The sequence below is a fragment of the Bufo bufo genome, chromosome 3, assembly GCF_905171765.1.
Source record: "Bufo bufo chromosome 3, aBufBuf1.1, whole genome shotgun sequence".
Classification (NCBI taxonomy): Eukaryota; Metazoa; Chordata; class Amphibia; order Anura; family Bufonidae; genus Bufo; species Bufo bufo.
Window position 1 is genome coordinate 101,088,877 of NC_053391.1, and position 23,634 is coordinate 101,112,510.

Here is a 23,634-nt window from a genome sequence, read left to right on the forward strand (position 1 = left end):
GGGAGGAGGGGGGAAGGAGGGGGAAGAGGCTAACCCTAAATTCACACCCTAATCTACACCTTAGCCCAGGGACGGCCCCTGATGGTGGGGACTCCCTATCCTCGAACCTCGGCTAGAAGCTCCTACCTGACCCTCAAATAATGACTGCGGTTGGAGTCGTAGCCAGATGGTAGACTTACCGAACGGACAGACATACAAAACAAAGGGGTGAACTTTATATACAACCCTAACATTAGGGTTTATATACAACCCTAATGATACAGAGACTGATCAGAAGGTACAAAGTGCATCGAGAGATCTAAAAACACACCCTATTGCGAAAGTATGATAAATACACTAATCATAGCAAGAAAAAATGTTGTTGAGCATCTAACAGTCCAGCCTGAGCCGTAGGTATCAACTCTTTAATCCGATCCGGCGTTTGAATTGCTGGGCAATGTGACTGTACCCTACTGTGCTACTCTACACCTTATGTCAAATCGGTTCATCATTTTTGATTCAGATGGTTGACTGGCACTCCGCTTACAGAAGGATCCCCTGTTCTCATGACCTTATGTAAGTAAATATCTTCTTAGTCTTGGGTCGCAGGACTGGACGGCCTCTCTCCTCCTTTCACTATTATCCGTGGGTCCAACTATTTATTATCATACATTGCATTACACCGGTGTATCAAAATCGGTGTTATACACCCGTTTCACGGAGCTCGCATTATATTATGGTTCTCCGCTATCCTTAATACTGTTTTGATTATTTGTCTTTATTCACCCCCTGATGATCCCACACCGTGGGGGAAACGCGTTGGGGTATTTTTTCTTGCTATGATTAGTGTATTTATCACACTTTCGCAATAGGGTGTGTTTTTAGATCTCTCGATGCACTTTGTACCTTCTGATCAGTCTCTGTATTATTAGGGTTGTATATAAAGTTCATCCCTTTGTTTTGTATGTCTGTCCGTTCGGTAAGTCTACCATCTGGCTAGGACTCCAACCGCCGTCATTATTTGAGGGTCAGGTAGGAGCTTCTAGCCGAGGTTCGAGGACAGGGAGTCCCCACCATCAGGGGCCGTCCCTGGGCTAAGGTGTAGATTAGGGTGTGAATTTAGGGTTAGACTCTTCCCCCTCCTTCCCCCCTCCCCCCTTTTATCAGTCTTAGTCGGTGGTAGTTCTACCGTAGTGATCGATGTTGTCCGTCATTTATGTAAAATTATCAATAAATTAAATATAATTCCCCTTTTGCCTTCACTCTGCGGTCCAGCTCACCCCAAACCATCTCGATTGGGTTCAGGCCCGGTGACTGTGAAGGCCAGGTCATCTGGCGCAGCACCCCATCACTCTCCCTCATGGTCAAATAGCCCTTACTTTCAAAGTTTTCCCAATTTTTCGGCTGACTGACTGACCTTCATTTCTTAAAGTAATGATGGCCACTCGTTTTTCTTTACTTAGCTGCTTTTTTCTTGCCATAATACAAATTCTAACAGTCTATTCGGTAGGACTATCAGCTGTGTATCCACCTGACTTCTCCTCAACGCAACTGATGGTCCCAACCCCATTTATAAGGCAAGAAATCCCACTTATTAAACCTGACAGGGCACACCTGTGAAGTGAAAACCATTTCAGGGGACTACCTCTTGAAGCTCATCAAGAGAATGCCAAGAGTGTGCAAAGCAGTAATCAAAGCAAAAGGTGGCTACTTTGAAGAACCTAGAATATGACATATTTTCAGTTGTTTCACACTTGTTTGTTATGAATATAATTCCACATGTGTTAATTCATAGTTTTGATGCCTTCAGTGTGAATCTACAATTTTCATAGTCATGAAAATAAAGAAAACTCTTTGAATGAGAAGGTGTGTCCAAACTTTTGGTCTGTACTGTATATATATATAGCCACTGCTATTCCAAGATGAGAGCTCCCAGAGTCTTCAGGGAGATGCGACTCCCCTGGGTAGCTCGGTCCCATTGGACTATAAAAAGCTGGCCATAGAAGTGGCGTTGCGCATTATGCCGGACATCCAGAAGACTCTGGAGACAACGATAATGGCCTCTTTCAACTCCCTGAATCTGGAGAAGGCGCTGCGCTCTCTCTAGCAACAAGTTGGGGGACTCTGATTCTGTCATTAAATCACAGCAGCACGCCCTAGAATATTTGCGCTTCAAGGTGGATGATCTAGAAAAGAGGGTGGTGGGTCTGCCCGAGTCCATTAAACAATCTGAGCTCTTGGACTTATGTGAAAGGAAATTACCTGAGGCCCTCGGTCTAAACTTTTTCTGCAGAGTGGAACGCGCCCACAGGATAGGTCCAGAAAAAAGCCCGGCCAGTGACTCTAGGGCAGCGTCTCCCCGCGGCGGGGATGCACGACCGCGTCAAGTCATCTTTAAGTTGCTGGACTTTAATGATAAGGTGTCCCTGCTCCGCAGCTTTCGCAAGAGACAGCATCAGATAACTATCAGGGGTCACTGAATCTTACTTTTTGAGGACTTCTCGGCGGATGTCGCGAAAAAACGCAAGGCGTTTACCCCTATTTGTACCACACTTTACCAAAAAGATATTCGTTTTCAGCTACTTTTTCCAGCGGTCTTGAAGGTTCACCGCGCACAAGCAAGGGACTATCACTTTTAGATCCCCCTCTGAGGCAGAGGAGGCCTTGGATGAGATTTTGGATTCGGAGCTGTGTGACGTCGCCCTATCTCCCCAGCGGCCCACTACGAAGATGTCAACGACTCGCCGGGGAAATGACCGCTCACGGAACGGCTCAGGAAGACACTCCAGAAGGGGACGATGAAAGGCATTAGTCTCAAGTGGGACTCAATCTCAGTGGCCAGTGCACGGGATGTATCCGGGTGCCTCAGACCAGAGATTTATTTTAATCCTTGGGGTCTTGATTGTTCAGCCTTACTGATTGTTATTGATTAGGCTAGGTATACGGGAGTTCTGCCATGGCGGAAAAAAGAGAAGTCAACACCCAGATTTAGGGAAGGCTGACACCATCTAGCCTAGTTTGCCTAGCGGGTTTTACCAGCTATATCTATAGGCAATGTTCTTCATTGTTTTTACATTGTTTATTGTTCTTTTCCCTCTTTTCCTCCCTCCCTCTTCCCCTCCCCACCTGCTGCTTTCTCTGTCCGGGGATCCGTGATTATCAGAGCTGAAATGAGAATCATTTCCTGGAATGTCAAGGTTTTACGCTCCCCACAGAAGCGTTCCAAAATTTTGCGCCATTTAAAACGTCTTCAGCCTGATGTAGTTCTCCTACAGGAGACCCATTTGGAAGACAAGGATTTCTTTTGATTGAAGAAGTTTTGGGTAGGTTCTGTGTACGGATCCTCGGCCAGGGAACGCAAGGCAGGAGTACTCACACTGCTCCATAAGAATTTCTCAGGGAAAGTATTATCAGAATCTCACGACAGTGAGGGCAGATGGCATAGGTTGCTGGTTAAATTTGAGGGGACATCGTATAGCATCCACAATGTATATGCTCCGAATGACGCAAATGCGCCCTTTTACGCTCTTCTTGAGAACAGACTACATGCAGACGGAACCCATAATAGAATTGTAGGTGGTGACTTTAACTCAGTCGCATCTGTTCTAGAAGATAGGAAAAGAGCTGAAGGTGTTGTTGGTACACAGAGGCTTTCCGACAAGGTTATGCCGCCTCTCTTAGCCTCTACGGGATTAAATGATACCTGGCACTCTCTACACCCTGATGATAGGGAATACACGCATTTTTCACATGCGCACAATGTTTGGTCTCGTATAGATTATCTCTTTGTACCCTCACATATGTCCTCTAAGGTGGTTTCCTCTGAAATACATGACTTACTTATTTCTGATCACTCACCTATTTCCATTTGCCTGCAGAATACATACCCTAGGGTAACAGATTTTCTGTGGCGTTTTCCTTTATTCCTGGCCAAGGACGACAACTTCAAGGATACCATACGAGGTTGGTGGTGGGAATTCCAGGGGGACAATCCTCGAGGTGCATCAGATGTTTCGACCCACTGGGAGACTGCTAAAGCGGTCCTGAGGGGCTGGACACTTAGTTATGTCAATAACCTGCGGAAAGTGGTGGCTAAACAATATCAGGAAGCTAGCACGGCCCTTAGACAAGCATACACTAGGTTTCTTCAGGTAGCTTCTACTCAGCACAAGGAGGCCTGGATGACAGCTAGAAGCACTTTTGAATTGTGGGCAGATAGACGAGAAGCCATGCACCGATCAGAATTTCAGGCAGATCTTTTTAGATTCGGGAATAAGTCGGGCAAAATGCTGGCAAATTTAGCTAAGGGAAGGAGGGCTCCCACGGTTATTACGGCTTTGAAAGGGGAGGATGGAGCGAACCCTAAGCTGATAAATGAACTGTTAGGAAAATATTATGAGCGGCTTTACAGGGACACCCCAGGTGAACAGGAGGAGGGTGAATGTTTTTTATCGGCCATTAAATTACCGTCCCTGACGGAGGAGCAACGGGGGAATCTGAATGCTGAGATATCGGCTGAGGAAGTATTACATATAATACGCTCTTTACATAACGGGAAAGCGCCAGGCCCTGACGGGTTCTCAGGTGAATTTTATAAAATGCTACAAGATAATCTCGCCCCCACCCTAGTAGAATACTTTAACCACCTCTTGCACACGGGTAGTTTCCCCGCCCACGTAAATGTGGCCTACATTAAACTGATACTAAAGCCCAACAAAGACCCGCAAGATCCGGGTTCATATCGCCCGATCTCGCTCATTAATCAGGATCTTAAGATCTTGACCAAAATCCTGGCTGATAGACTGAGCCTCCTAATGCCCGCCCTGATAGGCCCTTCACAAGTGGGTTTCATAAAGGGGGAGGTCGGGGGTAGCAAATATCAGAAAGGTCTTGGCAACCTTGGATTGGGTCCGGCGCCGCCCCTAGCCAGACACGGCCCCTATTTTGTTGGCTTTGGACGCGGAAAAAGCTTTTGATTCGCTGTGGTGGGACTGGCTGGGGGTGGTACTAGACAGATTCAAGATATACGGGGATATCCGTACTTTCCTACAGGGACTCTATACTAGCCCCGCGGCACGCATCCACACGGGAGGTTTTCTATCACCCGTTTTTCCCCTCCAGAGAGGAACAAGGCAGGGGTGCCTGCTCTCCCTCCTCCTTTTTGACTTGGCCATCGAACCTCTGGCTAGATTTTTAGAAGACTCTGAGCTGTACTCGGGAATCACTATAGGCAAGAAGGAGGTCAAGTTGGCTTTGTATGCTGATGACCTTTTGATCTTTATGGCTACGCCTCAGCGACATCTGGGCCCCTTAATGGAGTTCCTTTGTCTTTTCGGGTCTTTTTCGGGATATAAAATCAATTCTTCCAAAAGTGAGGTCCTGGAGCTGCACTCCATGAACCCCCCCCCCCCCCCCCCCCCCATTTCTGGACTGCCTCGGGTTTCTCCCTAACAGCTGTTAAGCGACATATCACTTACCAGGGGGTGAAAATTGGTAAGCTCCCTGGGTCACTATACTAGCTAAATTACCCACCCCTCATAGCGAAAATAATATCAGAATTACAGAGATGGCATTCGCTTCCCTTGTCTCTCCTTGGCAGATGTCAGCTTATCAAAATGATGAGCTTCTCTAAGTTGCTTTACCCCCTCCAAATGCTCCAGATTCTATTGAAACACACTGATGTCACTGCTCTGAATAGAGCATTCACCACGTTTTTGTGGTCTGGTCGGCGCCCTCGTATCTCTCTCTCAAAGCTCATGTTATGGAAACCGGAGGGGGGTTGAAATTCCCGAACATACGGGGATACAATTTATCCTGCCTTCTGAGGCATATCTCGGATTGGGTACACAATACTGACCATTTCTCAAATAGAGAGCTGGAACAAAACCTAGTAACTCCTTGGAATTTATTGGCGTGCCTACACTCCAATCTGGCCTCGCTTCCCAAGGATATTAAAACTTCGCTTTTATTGAGAGATACGATAGCAGCCTGGAAGGCGATTAGGAAAACAGTTGACCTGCCTCATGCAATCTCTAAATCGATGCCACTGTGGGGTCATCCTGAATTCCTCCAGGGGTCTAGTACAGGACTCTCTGAGTTATGGGTGTCTAGAGGACTTACAAGGGCAGAACATCTGATGCACCAAGGGGAGAGACGATGGCTGACCCCAAAGGAATTGAAGACAAATATGCCCTGCCTGATTCCCATTTCCTGCTAATTATGCAGATTCTGGGTTTCTGTTCACATAGGTTACGAGACTTGTCGAAGGAGGCGATTACAAACTCCTTTGACGAGGTTCTCAGTTTTTCTCCTCAAACGGTATCCCTCTCGAGGTTATATAGGGCACTCTCAGGCAACTTCACGAAGGCCAAAGTATCCACTCTGTTTAAGAAGTGGGAACGCATCACCATGGATGATGAGATCGGGGAAAAGATCTTGGAAGGATGGGGCAAGGTCCGCCAGCGTGTGATAAGCGAAACATGGCGTGAAACATATTTTAAATTGATGCACCATGCAATTTATGGTTTTAATTTTCCAGCCTCTCCTCAATTCCCGGATCGCATCACCCATTGTCCAAATTGCAAAGCCTCGGCAACGGATTTCTGGCATGGTATATGGGCGTGTACCAAGGTAGTCTTTTGGGTCACCGTGGTTGCTTATATCAAGAAACATTGGTTTTTAGATTTACCTATGGAGCCCCAGGCTCTGATCTTTCACTACATACGTCTTGAGGGGGGACAGTCTGGCTGTCCAACTCGGATCCCGATAATCTTACATTCTATACTACTGATAGCCAAAAGAGTCTTGCTTCAATGTTGGCTTATGGATACCATGCCAGATATTCCTGTTGTGGTCTCTGAGTTAAAGGTACTGTTGGGTTTTGAAAGAATAGAGGCAGTAAGACACAAGGAGTGTTCAGCTTCAAAAATTTTCAGCAAATGGCGAACATTCATTACTACACACTTTAGTCCCGAAGATATAAAGGAGTTGGTCAAACCCTTCCAGTACACCTCCTGGTACCTTAAATCATCTTTATGTGATACCTTGGGTCCCCTGGCAGTGTAGCCCTGCCTTTTCTTTTCCCCTCAACCCTCCCTTCCCCCCCCCCCCCCCCACTATTTTCTTTCCCTCCCTGGTCTTTTGATCACTGTTTTATTTATCTTAATTTAATTTGAAAAATGCAGTCAGATTCGCATGTGTAAGGCTCATGTTCCTTTAAATGCTGTACCGACCCCTCTGTTCTTGTCTTGGGAACATGGGGGATATATATTGCTGTATGGTTTGTGTATACATGACCCTTGTTCTTGTCATTCTGCGAATCTGCTTCAAATAAACAGAATAAAAAAAATATATATATATATATACAAATTCAGGGTAATCAGCGCCTGTATTACTTACAACAAGCGCTCGGTAGCAGAGAGGAGGGAGGAGGCAGGACGGGCGCTGGCAGCGTGAGTCACTACGTCATGCGCCCACGCCGCCTACTTCATTCATAAAGTGGGCGGCGCAGGCGCGTGACGTAATGACTCACGCTGCCAGCGCCCGTCCTCCCAGCTTGCCTCCTCCCTCCTCTCTGCTACCGAGCGCTTGTTGTAAGTAATACAGGCGCTGATTACCCTGAATTTGTATATATTAACAATGCCTACAATTATAGATAAGATTACGGTATATTCATTGAGCAGGGCCCGTGAAGTACAATACAGTCACTGCACGGGCCCCGCTGTCATTATAAAACCAGATGCCAGCCCCCAGCCCCTCCTCCCTCTCAGCTGATACACCCGCTGCGCAGCATCGCGGCGCGGCGTATCATTGACAGTTCGGCAAAATGCAGCATTCACCCCATAAGAAGCACTCCTATTTTCCCCCCACTTTTGGGGGGGAAAAAGTGCGTCTTATAGGGCGGAAAATACGGTAAGTGCTCATTAAGCCTAGCTTGCGCCTCCTTCCATTTGGCCTCCACATGTGGGGACGGGGCACCTATGAACCTGCGTTCCCATGTCTGTAGCTCTAGGTGCATGGCCGTAGTCAGTGCTCTAGATTTAGTTTTGCGTCTCTGGATCCTCTGATTAAAGAGGCCCCGTACATACGCCTTCATGGCATCCCAAACCGAGATAGACCCTACGTTATTATCAAAGAATTCCACAATAAGTCTGGTCAGTGGCTCTTCCTCATCCAATAATTGGATCCAGAATGGATTAAGTTTCCATAGTTACATGCCCTGGCGACTCCCAGATTCTTCAAGCTTCATTTCAAGATGAATGGGGGAGTGGTCAGAGAGGCTGCGAGGTAAGTATTCCACTACCGACACATAAGAGGAGGCATCCAGAGACCCAATAGGCAAATCTATCCTGGACAGGGAGGAGTGAGAGGCTGAGAAACATGAAAATTGTCTCTCCATAGGAAATCTAATCCTCCAGAGATCATATAAATCTACCTCCCTCAATAGTCTTGCCAATGAGGTCTCTCCAGAAGGCGCCATAGCCTGAGACGACGAAAACCTGTCCAACTCCTGATCAAGACAATTATTAAAATCACCTACCAACAAAATAGGAATCTGTGGGTCATGAGAGATCCAGGCTTTATCACGGCCTCTGGACACGCTGCTGCGCTCCAAGAGAGGGACCGGACCATCTCCTGGTTACCCCCTCGACTCTGTCTTCATATCTTAGGCAAGTACCCAGCCCTGATACACGATTAGAGCCTTGATTAAAGGCCAATACGTCCAAGTATCAATTGTGTCATATTTTTATCTTAACTATATATGATGTATGTGTTGGTTACCGATTAAAAGTTACCAACACTATATGTCATTATATCACATTGCCCCTCTATGTGTGCCTAATATTCCCCTGATGAGTTTTCTAAAAATGAAACATGCGTGTAGGGACTAGCTACACTAGGGCACAATAGGGCCAAGTAGAAAAAGGGCAAGGTTCCGGACGGGGTCGTTCTTTTCAGAACGGGTGCTCCGTATATAGGACGCTAGGGGCGAGATAGCACCCATATATCAGGGCTGTCTAGGTACCCCTAACCCACTAGTATCCCCGCCGGGCCCCCTCCGCTCTTCTTTACAGCAAAACCTTCTTGCGTTGGACATCTCCAGAGACCAGAGGACCGCGGCCATAACAGTAGGACCTATTGGTTATTCAAGGTGCCGCCGTGCACCCATTTATTTTTTGAATTTAAAGGTGCCGCCGTGCACCAAGCACATTTGTATCCCTGGTGCCATCATGCACTTTTTCTTTATCTTCCATTATAGCATTTAGGGACTTATTCTATTTCTGAATAATTAAAAGTTATGTTTTAACCTAAAATCACCATTACTACTTTGTTTACTTATGAGAGATCCAGTCCAAAATCTCTTTGATTGCCACAGTGGAATACACAGGTGAAACATAAACCGCTATCAACAGGAACTGTACCCTGAAGATAGTGCAGTGCAGGCAAACATACCGCCCCTCCGTGTCTAATTTGCTAGAATGACATACAAATGGGATGGCTCTATGAACTAGAATGCTAACCCCTCTAGCTTGTGAAGAGAAGGTAGAATGAAAGGCTTGTGAAATCCAGGGCTTAGCAAGCAGTCTGTGGTGCTGGCGTGTCAGATGGGTCTCAGTAAGACATAAAATGGCTGGTTGATAATGCTGAACAGCTGTAAAGACTGCCTGACGCTTGATTGGACTGCCCAAGCCTCTAACATTCCACACTATGATATTAGTTTTAACCGCCATTACTCAACGGTACATATAGAGGAAGGATAATAAGTAATCCGTTATTCCAGAGCCCAGCGCCCAACAGTATTATATTAAGAAATGTTGTCTCTCTGCTCAGATACTTCCCCAGAAAAACATAAGAGTAAAATACACAAAAAGGGACACTCTCAGTAGTCCTAACGGAAAGTGTGAGGCACAGAAAAATTTCCTGCAACCCACAACATAGAAAGCAATAACAAGCCCACATAAGAAGTAGACATAAAAATAACCATCAGAAATCCCAAACAGCAACCCCGGCCATTAATAAGTAAACATGACAATCGGCTGTTTAGTCCTGTGCTGTATCAAAAGACCACCACAGCAGCAAGTGTAGTGTCCCACTACGTAAGGGTGGGCACTACTAAGGGTCATGTTGCCCCACCTCCTGTGGGAAATTGCTATTGTGTTTTGTATTGCATTGTAATGCATATTTTCATGTTATCTCCTGTGTACCAGGCAGGCCTGCTAGGGGTGTAGTTTCTCCTCCCAAGCTGTAGTATATATAGTTAGGCCCAGACAGGAGAGAGTTAGTTCAATCCAGTCCAGGAGGCTAAGTAGCTCAGTCTAGCCTGCCTGAAGTCCTGAGTAAGCAAAGCTCAGAAGTTAGTCCAGGAGAAGAGGTTCCCTCCTGAAGTTATCCTGCATCTTACAAAGTACAGAACAGTGCTAATTTTAACCAGCAAAGTAGAAAGCTGAAAGGCAGAAGGTTATTTGCAGCAAGTGGATTCATACCAGAGGAAGGTTCCCCTCCCAAGGATAAAGCCAGCTATTAGGCATCCGGGCCTTGGAGAAAGTCAGACAGGATTCTGCAGAAAGTACAGCCTGATCTGTGAGTTTATTCTGCTAGGATTTTACCTGACATTTATGTCAAGCCTGCCTGATACCATTATACTGCATATGGAACTTTATCTGAAGCCTTTAAATAGTTGAACTGTTCAGTAAAAAGGAGTTATGGTTCACTACAACTGTGTGTACCTCAATTATTCCTACAACAAATCGGTGTGCCACCGTTACTGGCACAGGCGTCACGAACTATAAGGGATCTTGCCACCGGCACACTAAACTTCCAACACCCAGGGCACCTCACCTACCACCCGGCCTGGTCCCTATATACAGAGAGTGCCCCAGAGGATCCATGTGCCAGCCTCTCCATCACTGCTGTACACCTGCCCAGGGTCTTCTACAAATTGTGAGTACCAAGAGTAACCCTGGGTCTGCTAACTGACCCCCGTGACCTCACATTTCGCTCCCCCTGAAGGACTGGCGTACTGCACAAGCAGCGCCCCTGAGAAAACATGTACAGTTGCAAGAAAAAGTATGTGAACCCTTTGGAATGATATGGATTTCTGCACAAATTGGTCATAAAATGTGATCTGATCTTCATCTAAGTCACAACAATAGACAATCATAGTCTGCTTAAACTAATAACACACAAAGAATTAAATGTTACCATGTTTTTATTGAACACACCATGCAAACATTCACAGTGCAGGTGGAAAAAGTATATGAACCATTGGATTTAATAACTGGTTGAACCTCCTTTGGCAGCAATAACTTCAACCAAACGTTTCCTGTAGTTGCAGATCAGACGTGCACAGCGGTCAGGAGTAATTCTTGACCATTCTTCTTTACAGAACTGTTTCAGTTCAGCAATATTCTTGGGATGTATGGTGTGAATCGCTTTCTTGAGGTCATGCCACAGCATCTCAATCGGGTTAAGGTCAGGACTCTGACTGGGCCACTCCAGAAGGCATATTTTCTTCTGTTTAAGCCATTCTGTTGTTGATTTACTTCTATGCTTTGGGTCGTTGTCCTGTTGCAACACCCATCTTATGTTGAGCTTCAGCTGGTGGACAGATGGCCTTAACTTCTCCTGCAAAATGTCTTGATAAACTTTGGAATTCATTTTTCCTTCGATGATAGCAATCCGTCCAGGCCCTGTCGCAGCAAAGCAGCCCCAAACCATGATGCCCCCACCACCATACTTCACAGTTGGGATGGGGTTTTGATGTTGGTGTGCTGTGCATCTATTTCTCCACACATAGTGTTGTGTGTTTCTTCCAAACAACTCAACTTTGGTTTTATCTGTCCACAGAATATTTTGCCAGTACTGCTGTGGAACATCCAGGTGCTCTTGTGCAAACTGTAAACATGCAACATTGTTTTTTTTGGACAGCAGTGGCTCTCTCTGTGGTATCCTCCCATGAAATCCATTCTTGTTTAGTGTTTTACGTATCGTAGATTCGCTAACAGGGATGTTAGCATATGCCAGAAACTTTTGTAAGTCTTTAGCTGACACTCTAGGATTCTTCTTCACCTCATTGAGCAGTCTGCATTGTGCACTTGCAGTCATCTTTACAGGATGGCCACTCCAAGGGAGAGTAGCAGCAGTGCTGAACTTTCTCCATTTATAGACAATTTGTCTTACCGTAGACTGATGAACAGCAAGGCTTTTGGAGATACTTTTATAACCCTTTCCAGCTTTATGTAAGTCAACAATTCTTAATCATAGGTCTTCTGAGAGCTCTTTTGTGTGAAGCATCATTCACATCAGGCAATTCTTCTTGTGAAACGCAAACCCAGAACTGGTGTGTGTTTTTTATAGGGCAGGGCAGCTGTAACCAACACCTCCAATCTCACCTCATTGATTGGACTCCAGTTGGCTGACACCTCACTCCAATTAGCTCTTGGAGATGTCATTAGTCTAGGGGTTCACATACTTTTTCCACCTGCACTGTGAATGTTTACATGGTGTGTTCAATAAAAACATGGTAACATTTATTTATTTGTGTGTTATTAGTTTCAGCAGACTGTGATTGTCTATTGTTGTGACTTAGATGAAGATCAGATCACATTTTATGACCAATTTGTGCAGAAATCCATATCATTCCAAAGGGTTCACATACTTTTTCTTGCAACTGTATATAGACCTACATCAGGAAAGGGCAAAGAATCATTTTAACAACGGATATTATCCTGCAAGAAAAAGTTAAGGTTAGCGCAAATAAAAAGCAGAATACTCATCTGCCCAACTGTGAAGGCAAATGTCCATCATAGCTGCAGAAGAAGGGCATCTTCAGGTCTGCGACGACGAAGCATCCCCCGGCGTAGATGAAAGACATCCCGATTGTTCAGTCCAACGAGAGGCTTCTTCCGGCGACTAAAAAGAAAAAGGGTTTTACCCTGAAATTGCACACGTAATTTAGACGGGTAAAGCATAGAATATTGTACTCCATGGGACCTTAGAGTGAGTTTCACATCCAGGAAGCGGGCTCTACGTCGTTGCAGTTCTGCCAAAAAATCCAGAAAAATTGAAACTTTTTATCCACCAATGGAGAGATCCGAGGCTTTACGAAGAATAATATCCCTGTCCTGGAAATGTAGAAGCTTCATCAAGACAGGTCTGGGAGGGCCCCCCGGAGGCGGAGGACGAGATGGCACCCTGTGCGCTCTTTCAATAGCAAAAAAAGGAGATGGGGAGTCCTTAGCAGTCGTATTTCTGATCCAATCTTCAAAAAATCGGACAGGATACTGTCCCTCAGCCCTTTCTGGGATTCCTATTAAGCGAAGATTATTACGACGGGACCTATTCTCCAGGTCGTCCGCTTTATTTATCAGGAGTGTATTTATGTATGGCCTTGGCTAAGTCATGTTTTACCGGTGGAACTTGATCCTCCAGACGACCCACCCGGTCCTCAATTTCTGTAACTCTTTCTGTTATTTTCCGCATATCTTGTCGGATAAATGACATATTTTCCTGCAGTGATCCCATTGAAGTATTCAAAGTAAGCAATGTGGAGCTGCATTGTTGTACTGCAGCATATATATCTTTGCTAGTAGGGTCTAGGATCTGTGGCAGGGGAAGGACCGGAGACCCTGCCTGGGCCGCATGGGCCTGAACTGGAGCCGTGAGGTGGGCTTCTGTGGCTGACTCTTTCTGGCCCTCATGGTGTCCGCCATCTTGGATGCCAGGGGCCTTTTCATCAAAGTCAGCGGTCAACGCCTCATCAGGGGCCGCTGCGACAGAAGGGGAGACCGCATCCTCAGTACTGCCCCCAGGAGAGGAGACTCGGGCATATTGTATGAGTCGTGCCGCGATCTCCGCCGCTTTAACTGGCGCGGCGGTGCCATTTTGTTTTGCCGGGGTATGCCCCGCCGCCTCCCGATCCTTCTTACCGGACCTTGTCATGATCATGGAGGGGTCTACAGAGCGAGGAGGCACCACTGAAGCTGCAGCAGCTATCCGGAGCAAAAATCCGGAGCTATCCGGAGCCCCTCTGGAGACACATTTCACGTAGTCAGGTGTGTAGATGTACTGACCTACACCTGCGCAACATTCCTTATTGCTGAAGAAGACTACATATCCCGTGGTGCACCCCCACAATATGACACTCTCCTGAGCCTTTAGCTGTGCCCCTGGTAGTCGCAATGACATCTTGTGCTGAGTCTCGCATGATAACGTGATCACACAAGGCAGTGATGTCACTGCGACCTCCTACACTGCTCTACCTTTCCATGGGCTTCACGCTTAGTGGCTTGCGGCCTATGAGACTGAACTGAGAGGGTCACAGGCTGTAGGCTGCAGATAAGTACCTCAGGGGCCACTATACTCTATCATCACCTATATGCACTATCTCACTTAAAAGTGTAGTTATCAATATTATTCTGTACACTGTTACTGCTGACCCGTATAGTTATTACTAGTAGATAAGGTGATGTATTGCTATAGTATATGGTTATTACTAGTGAGTTTTCCTTCGGTGTGTAAGTTATTTGCAGTAGGTATATCTATATCACTGACTATTAATGGAAGATACTGTTTTATACACTGCTCACTAGTTTCTAGGTTTACCTGTCTTTATAGCTCTATAGTGTATTCTCTCACAGACTAGCATAGTAATCACTATTTGGTATAGTAATGTACACCCGGGTATGTGCTGATCACTGGTGCCCAGGGGCACACCGTCAATGAGGAGAAATAAGGTGGCACCAACTAATCACAAGTGGGAGGCAGTAGCAGGGCCGTGGGAAGCGCTCATCTCTCCCATTTTCAACTGCATTGCAGTCCCCCACTGATCACAAGAGTGGGAACCACATACCCCCTGCAGCCCCCCTGAAATGATTGGAGTGGTCGGAAGGGTATGCACTTGGCTGCTCCATTCATTTCTATGGGAGTTCCTGAGATAGAGGAGTACAACACTCAGCTATCTCCGGAATTCCCATAGATATGAATGGAGTGGCCGTGAGATGTGGATGGGGATAACATAAAGTAACCGGAATACCCCTTTAAAGAATCCCAGCTCACACAAGGATCACACAAGCGCATGGATTCATATGAACAGAGTGTTGGGTCCCCTTTATTCACTGCTGGGGTCCCATTGGCAGGTCAGATAAAAATGTACCTGAAAATAGCAGCTGTAGTAGCCATAATGGCAGCCATATTGTAAATTTCCCATCTTTACTGGGTACAGATATAGGGAAGAGAAATTATTTTACTGTACTGATATGGATCATCCCTCCCCAAACATGTAACTACAACTCCTAGCATTTCCAGGCTGTTATTATGTGATATTAGAGGACATTACAGGGGGTGGAGGTATAAAAGGAGGAGACTAAAACTACCAGCATGTCCAGGCTGTTGTAATGTACCCTGATATTACATAATAATAGCCTGGATATGCTGAGAGTTATAGTCCCCTCCTTTTAGACCTCCTCTTGTAATGTACTTTGATATTACAGAACATCAGGAGGTATAAGAGGAGAGGACTACAACTCCCAGCATTTCCGTGGCTCTTACATTGAATCCATCCTTCTTCACTTCTTCCTATGCTATCATGATTGGTCTTCTTCATTACTTTACTGCGCTTCTAAGGTCCGCCTCCTGTTCTGGTCACATGTTGCTGAGGTTATCGCAGGCCCTTCATCTTCTCTTCTCTGCAGAGCTCCGACTCCTGCTGCACATGACATCATGGCAGGTCCTACAGCTTCCGTAGAAGAGTGCTGCTGGTGCCTGGAGCTGATTTGTCCTATGTGTTGTCCCTCCTGTGACAGGTCTTAGAAGGTCTGAAAGAATATCTGCACATTAGTGATCTGACAGCCTCTTTTGGTTTCACTTTGTCTGTGTGTTGCTAGTATGTCCACACCCCCTGTTCAGGTGTGGATCATGTGACCTTCACCTCCCCCTATTTAGTCTGACTTTACCCATCACTCCTTGCTCTGGATAGCTTCATTTGGTTTTGGAAGAGCTGGAGTGTGGTTTGTGTTGAAGTCCTGTTCATCCATCATCCTCAGAAGTTAAGTGTCCCGCTTGTGTTTTGTATCCCCCCCCCCCCCCGGTTGTTTACTAGGCCTCAGCGAGATGCTAGTTCCTTCACCAGGGAAGGAACGGGCTGTCTCTGCCCTGTCATTACCTTTATGGCATCTGAGGGTCACCAGGGTTTTCTAGGTTCCTGTGTATGGGCATCTCTACCATCGAGAGGTGCCCATACGGATAGGAGTTAGGGCCAGGAGCAGGGTTTTATAGGTGGTGACCCTTTTCCTTCCCTAGTGTTGAGGCCTAGTGTCTTACCCTTCCTTCTTGTTGTCTTTTGGTGTTCTCCCCTATTACATCCGTGACATTATCCAGAGCCAAAACCGCCATTTTTGTTCTGATCTGTGCAGCTATGGATACTATGTCTGCACTGGTCGAACAGCTGCAGAATCTGACTTTGGAGGTAGCAGACCTCCGCGCGACGGTCTTGCAGATTCAGAGTCCACAGGCTGCTGGTTCCGGTGGTAGGTCCCAGGCATGCCCTGAATTGAAGGTGGCTCTCCCGGACAGGTTTTCCGGGGGTAGTGACAATTTCATCCGGTTCAGGGAGTCATGTAAATTATACTTTAGGCTGCGTCCATACTCTTCTGGGGATGAGTGTCAACGTGTGGGTATGATTATTTCATTGCTTAAAGAGGACGCCCAATCTTGGGCTTTTTCTCTGCCGACCGGATCACCGTCCCTCCGGTCGGTAAATGAATATTTTAGAGCCTTGGGTCTTATCTACGATGACCCGGATCAGATTTCTCAGGCCGAGACCAAATTACGGGGTTTGTGGCAGGGAGAACGTTCCGCGGAGACCTATTGCTCTGAATTTAGGAGATGGGCTACCGATACAGAGTGGAGAGACTGCAGGACCTATCGTTTTTTTATGAAAATCCTGAGTCATTGGAAGCAGCTATGTCCCTTGCTTTACGTCTTGATAGACGCCTGAGGGAGAGATCTAGGGGTCCTCACCTTCAGGAACTACTGTCCAATAAGGGTACTGCTTCCTTTGACACTTATGGTGGAGAGACACTGGTGGTTGCGCCTTGCGAGGAGCCTATGTAGTTAGTAGGAGCTACTCCTGGAACTTCTTGCAAAAGTTTTGGTCATGTGAAAGGAGTCTGCTTTTGTTGTGGCAAGAAGGGACATTTTGTAAATATTTTTCCTTACTTGCAGCATCAGGGTGTAAACAAAAAGGAAAAAACTTTTAATCCCCAAAGTACTATTGGTGGTGTGGGTGGGGGGAGCAAGAAAACCTACTTTTGTCTTTTACTGGTAGTACCCATTTTCTCCTGTCTGCCGAGGTGGCGCTAGAGTCCAAAACTGTGCAAATCGAAGCATTTATTGACAGTGGGGCAGGAGTTAACTTGATTGATGGACAGTTTGTACGCATTCACGGGTTGACTACTAATGCATTAGAGAAAAGTATTTCTGCCTTTGCAATTGACTCAGCACCTCTCACCCAAAAGTGCCTGTCGCAGGTAGTGAATGACATTAATTTAAGAGTGGGTGATTTGCATCAAGAATCTATCTCCTGTTATGTGTTGGAGGGTCTGCCTGCTCCGTTGGTGTTGGGTTTACCATGGTTAAGCAAACATAACCCTAACATCGACTGGCAAGCGAGACAGATTCTCGATTGGAGTAATTTTTGCATGGACCACTGTCTTAATGCATCGTTCTCTATGGTTACCACTAAAACTGTACCCTCGTTCATTTCAGAATTTTCTGATGTGTTCTCTGAGAGTGGTAATCAGGAGTTGCCTCCGCACTGGGAGTATGACTGTCCCGTCAATCTTATTCCTGGAGCTAAATTGCCCAAATCTCGGTTGTATAATCTTTCGGAACCCGAAAGAAATGCCATGCGAGAGTATATTACCGAGAGTTTGGCAAAGGGACATATTAAACCATCCAAGTCCCCAGTGGCTGCTGGATTTTTCTTTGAAAAGAAAAAGGATGGTACCCTGAGACCATGTCTGGACTTCCGTGAGCTCAATCGTATTACCGTCCGTGATACTTACCCCCTTCCTTTGATTCCAGATTTGTTTAGTCAGATTGTCGGTGCCAAAGTGTTCTCTAAATTGGATCTGAGGGGGACATATAATCTGGTAAGGATCAAGGAGGGGGGTGAGTGGAAGACCGGATTTAATACCCCTGAGGGTCATTTTGAAAACCTGGTCATGCCCTTTGGGTTAACCAATGCTCCTGCGGTTTTTCAACACTTTGTCAATTACATCTTTCATCATCTGGTGAGGAGGTTTGTCGTTGTATACCTTGATGACATACTAATTTATTTGCCTAATATGGAGACTCATCAGGATCATGTGAGACAGGTGTTACAGATCCTAAGAGAGAATAAGTTGTATGCTAAGATGGAAAAGTGTGTATTTGCTGTACAGGAAGTGCAATTTCTGGGTTACCTGCTCTCATCCTCTGGTTTTCGTACGAATCCCGAGAAGATCCGTGCCGTGTTGGACTGGGATCAACCCAAAAATCTGAAAGCGCTTATGCGGTTTTTAGGGTTTACCAACTACTACCGTAAATTTATCTTGAACTATTCATCGGTGGTTAAACCTTTAACAGACATGACTAGGAAGGGTGCTGATATTTCTATCTGGTCTGATGCGGCATTACAGGCCTTTTCTGCTGTGAAAAATTGTTTTGCTTTGGCCCCTATTCTGGTGCAACCGGACATGTCTCAGCCATTTATTGTTGAGGTTGACGCGTCCGAGGTAGGGGTAGGAGCAATTTTGTCGCAGGGTCCTTCACCCAGTAAATTCTGCCCATGTGCATTTTTCTCTAAAAAACTCTCGACTGCTGAAAGGAATTATAATGTGGGGAATAGGGAATTGCTGGCCATTTAGGCCTCTTTCACACTTGCGTTGTTGGGATCCGGCATGCACTTCCGTTGCCGGAGGTGCCTGCCGGATCCGTAACAACGCAAGTGTACTGAAAGCATTTGAAGACGGAACCGTCTTCCAAATGCTTTCAGTGTTACTATGGCACCCAGGACGCTATTAAAGTCCTGGTTGCCATAGTAGTAGCGGGGAGCGGGGGAGCGGTATACTTACAGTCCGTGCGGCTCCCGGGGCGCTCCAGAATGACGTCAGAGCGCCCCATGCGCATGGATGACGTGATCCATGTGATCACGTGATCCATGCGCTTGGGGCGCCCTGACGTCACTCTGGAGCGCCCGGGGAGCCGCACGGACGGTAAGTATGCTGCTCCCCTGCTCCCCGCTACACTTACCATGGCTGTCAGGACTTTAGCGTCCCGGTAGCCATGGTAACTATTCAGAAAAAGCTAAACGTCGGGTCCGGCAATGCGCCGAAACGACGTTTAGCTTAAGGCCGGATCCGGATCAATGCCTTTCAATGGGCATTGATCCCGGATCCGGCCTTGCGGCAAGTCTTCAGGATTTTTGGCCGGAGCAAAAAGCGCAGCATGCTGCGGTATTTTCTCCGGCCAAAAAACGTTCCGTACCGGAACTGAAGACATCCTGATGCATCCTGAACGGATTACTCTCCATTCAGAATGCATTAGGATAATCCTGATCAGTATTCTTCCGGCATAGAGTCCCGACGACGGAACTCTATGCCGGAAGACAATAACGCAAGTGTGAAAGAGCCCTAAGTTGGTGTTCGAGGAATGGCGACATTGGTTGGAAGGAGCAATTCATCCTATTACGGTAATTACAGATCACACAAATCTGGCCTACCTGGAGTCGGCTAAGCGAATGAACCCAAGGCAGGCCAGATGCTGATTGTTTTTCACCAGATTTAACTTCATCGTCACTTACCGCCCTGGGGTTAAGAACGTCAAGGCGGATGCCTTGTCGCGTAGCTTTCCTGGGGGGGGGGGGGGGGGTGAGTCTAATGACCCTAGTCCCATTTTATCTGAAGGGGTAGTCATATCCGCTCTTTATCCTGATCTCGAGGCCAAAGTGTTGGAGGCACAGGAGGATGCTCCGGACTCTTGTCCTCCGGGGAAATTGTTTGTTCCCTCCGAATTGCGTCACAAGGTGTTTGAGGAACATCACTGTACAGTGCTTGCTGAGCACCCTGGGAGCAGTTCGACTGTCGATCTCATCTCTCGCAGATTCTGGTGGCCGGGGTTGCGTAAGTGTGTTGAGGACTTTGTGTCATCCTGTGGTACCTGTCACCGTGCTAAGGTGACACATACTCGGCCTTCCGGATCTCTGCTTCCATTGCCCATCCCGTCCAGACCTTGGACTCATTTGTCCATGGATTTTTTTCACGGATTTACTGAATTATTCAGGAAAAACCGTGATTCTGGTGGTAGTTGATCGTTTTAGAAAAATGCAACACTTTATTGCATTACCTAGTCTACCTAATGCTAAAACTCTTGCACAGGTGTTTGTCGACAACATCGTGAAACTACATGGCATTCCCTCTGATGTGGTGTCCGATAGAGGGACTCAGTTTGTTTCCAGATTCTGGAAAGCGTTCTGTACTCGTCTGGGTGTACAATTGTCCTTCTCTTCGGCTTTTCATCCTCAGTCGAACGGACAGACGGAGCGCACTAATCAGAATCTGGAAACTTACTTGAGATGTTTTGTTTCAGAGAATCAGGAAGAGTGGTCTTCATTTTTGTCGTTAGCTGAGTTTGCTATAAATAACCGTAGACAGGAATCCACTGATAAGTCGCCGTTTTTTGGGGCATATGGGTTCCATCCACAGTTTGGTACATTTTCTGGTGCTCAAAATTCCGGCATTCCTGAGGAACGATTTTCCTCTTTGTCTTCTATTTGGCCAAAATAACCTGAAAAAGATGGGCAACAGGTATAAGCGTGCTGCTGACAGGAGACGTATGAGTGGTCCGGACCTGAGAGTGGGTGATTCTGTGTGGTTGTCTACAAGAAACATTAAACTTGAGGTACCTTCTTGGAAGTTGGGCCCAAGTTTTATTGGTCCATATTAGATCACTGCCATTGTTAACCCTGTAGCCTTCCGTCTTGAACTTTCTCAGGCATTGAAAATCCATAACGTATTTCATAAATCATTTTAAAGAAATGTGTCGAACCTGTTGAGCCGTCCTCCTTACCTCCCGCTCCTGTCATGGTGGACGGCAATTTAGAATTTCAGATCAGCAGGATTGTGGACTCCCGAGTTCTCCGGAGATCTCTCCAGTATCTCGTACATTGAAGAGGGTACGGACCAGAGGAGAGAATGTGGGTTCCAGCCAGGCTCAGACTGGCCCACAGGGGTACAGGGGAATCCCCCGGTGGGCCCCTGAGCAAGGTGGGCCCCTAGTCTCCCACCCCCTGCACAAGTGGCACATAACTTACTGCACTACATACATATATTCAATGTATAGCACCTCAACCAGCCTATGTTCATATATGAACATTAAAGATTAATAAAGAAATTACCCACTTTATTATTATAGACACGGTCAGATAGCTGAGATGACTTCTAGCTATAGAGGAAAGCTGCCAGTATCCTCTTTTCCCCAGGATCTACCTTCTCAAAGTTGCTGCAGGGACCCCCATATAAAATCATCTGGTATCAGGTGCCCCCCCCCAGCTATGTGAGCAGGTAATATTTGTATGTATTCGTATGGTGGGCCCCCAAAACAAATTTTACTGGTGGGCCCTAGGCACCCCAGTCCGACACTGGTTCCAGCGACTAATGTTAATGCTAGTCGTCTGGTGAGAGCATTTCACAGAGCTCATCCTGATAAGGTCGGTCCTGGGTGCCCGGAGGTCACCCGTAGAGAGGGGGGTACTGTCACTCCTGTGACAGGTCTTAGAAGGTCTGAAAGATTATCTGCACATTAGTGATCTGACAGCCTCTTTTGGTTTCCCTTTGTCTGTGTGTTGCTGGTATGTCCACACCTCCTGTTCAGGTGTGGATCATGTGACCTTTACCCATCCCTATTTAGTCTGACTTTACCCATCCCTATTTAGTCTGACTTTACCCATCACTCCTTGCTCTGGATAGCTTCATTTGGTTTTGGAAGAGCTGGAGTGTGGTTCGTGTTGAAGTCCTGGTTATCCATCATCCTCAGAAGTTAAGTGTCCCGCTTGTTGTGTTTTGTATCCCCCCCCCCCCCCCCCCCCGGTTGTTTACTAGGCCTCAGCGAGACGCTAGTTCCTTCACCAGGGAAGGAACAGGCGATTTCTGCCCTGTCATTACCTTTACGGCATCCGAGGGTCACCAGGGTTTTCTAGGTTCCTGTGTATGGGCATCTCTACCATCGAGAGGTGCCCATACGGATAGGAGTTAGGGCAAGGAGCAGAGTTTTATAGGTGGTGACCCTTTTACTTCCCTAGCAGTGAGGCCTAGTGTCTTTACCCTTCCTTCTTGTTGTCTTTTGGTGTTCTCCCCTATTACATCCGTGACATGTGTACAGCGAGGGGACCATTACACTGCATTTTAAAGTGCAGCTTTTCAGCTGTCCGCCGCTCACTTCCACGTATATTTAGCTGAACAGCAGTACTGAAGCAGGGGGCCTCTTAGACGATGGGGGCCATAGGCAATTTCCCATCCACGGGGGCACCAAGGGGGGGAAGCATTTTTTTTATATATATATATATATATATATGTATATATCACTGGCACTAAAGAGTGGGTGTGCAATTTGCCCGCTCCACCTAGGGCACTGAAATACCTCGTCCCAGCCCCGGGGACATTTATCAAGCCTCGAGTTGCCACCTGTCGGGTAATTTGCTGGCCAAGCTGGTATTTGTCGGTGCCAGTATCTTTATATGTATATAGGTACCTATTGTCGATATATGCCTATGTATGTATTAGTCTTTGTACGTATATATACTCCCGCCACCCCCTCCAATCAGCTGTTTGAAGAGACCACAGTGCTTATATGAGTGCCGCTTTCTCTTTACTGCTTACCTGCACGCTGTCAACATTGCAGCAGTGAGGAGGTGTAATTACATCTCAGCCATCCCATTCACTTCTATTGGACGGCTCCTTCCTGTTTAACCAGTTGCCGCAACTGTAACGCCGAAAGGCGTCATCGCGGCGGCTCCCCCAGGCTACGCTAACGCCGATTGGCGTCATCTCGCGTGAGCCGAGATTACCTGTGAACGCGCGCACACAGGCGCGCGTGCTCACAGGAACGGAAGGTAAGCGAGTGGATCTCCAGCCTGCCAGCGGCGATCGTTCGCTGGCAGGCTGGAGATGTGATTTTTTTAACCCCTAACAGGTATATTAGACGCTGTTTTGATAACAGCGTCTAATATACCTGCTACCTGGTCCTCTGGTGGTCCCTTTTGTTTGGATCGACCACCAGAGGACACAGGTAGCTCAGTAAAGTAGCACCAAGCACCACTACACTACACTACACCCCCCCCCCGCCACTTATTAACCCCTTATTAGCCCCTGATCACCCCATATAGACTCCCTGATCACCCCCTGTCATTGATTACCCCCCTGTCATTGATCACCCCCCTGTAAAGCTCCATTCAGATGTCCGCTTGATTTTTACGGATCCACTGATAGATGGATCGGATCCGCAAAACGCATACGGACGTCTGAATGGAGCCTTACAGGGGCGTGATCAATGACTGTGGTGATCACCCCATATAGACTCCCTGATCACCCCCCTGTCATTGATTACCCCCCTGTCATT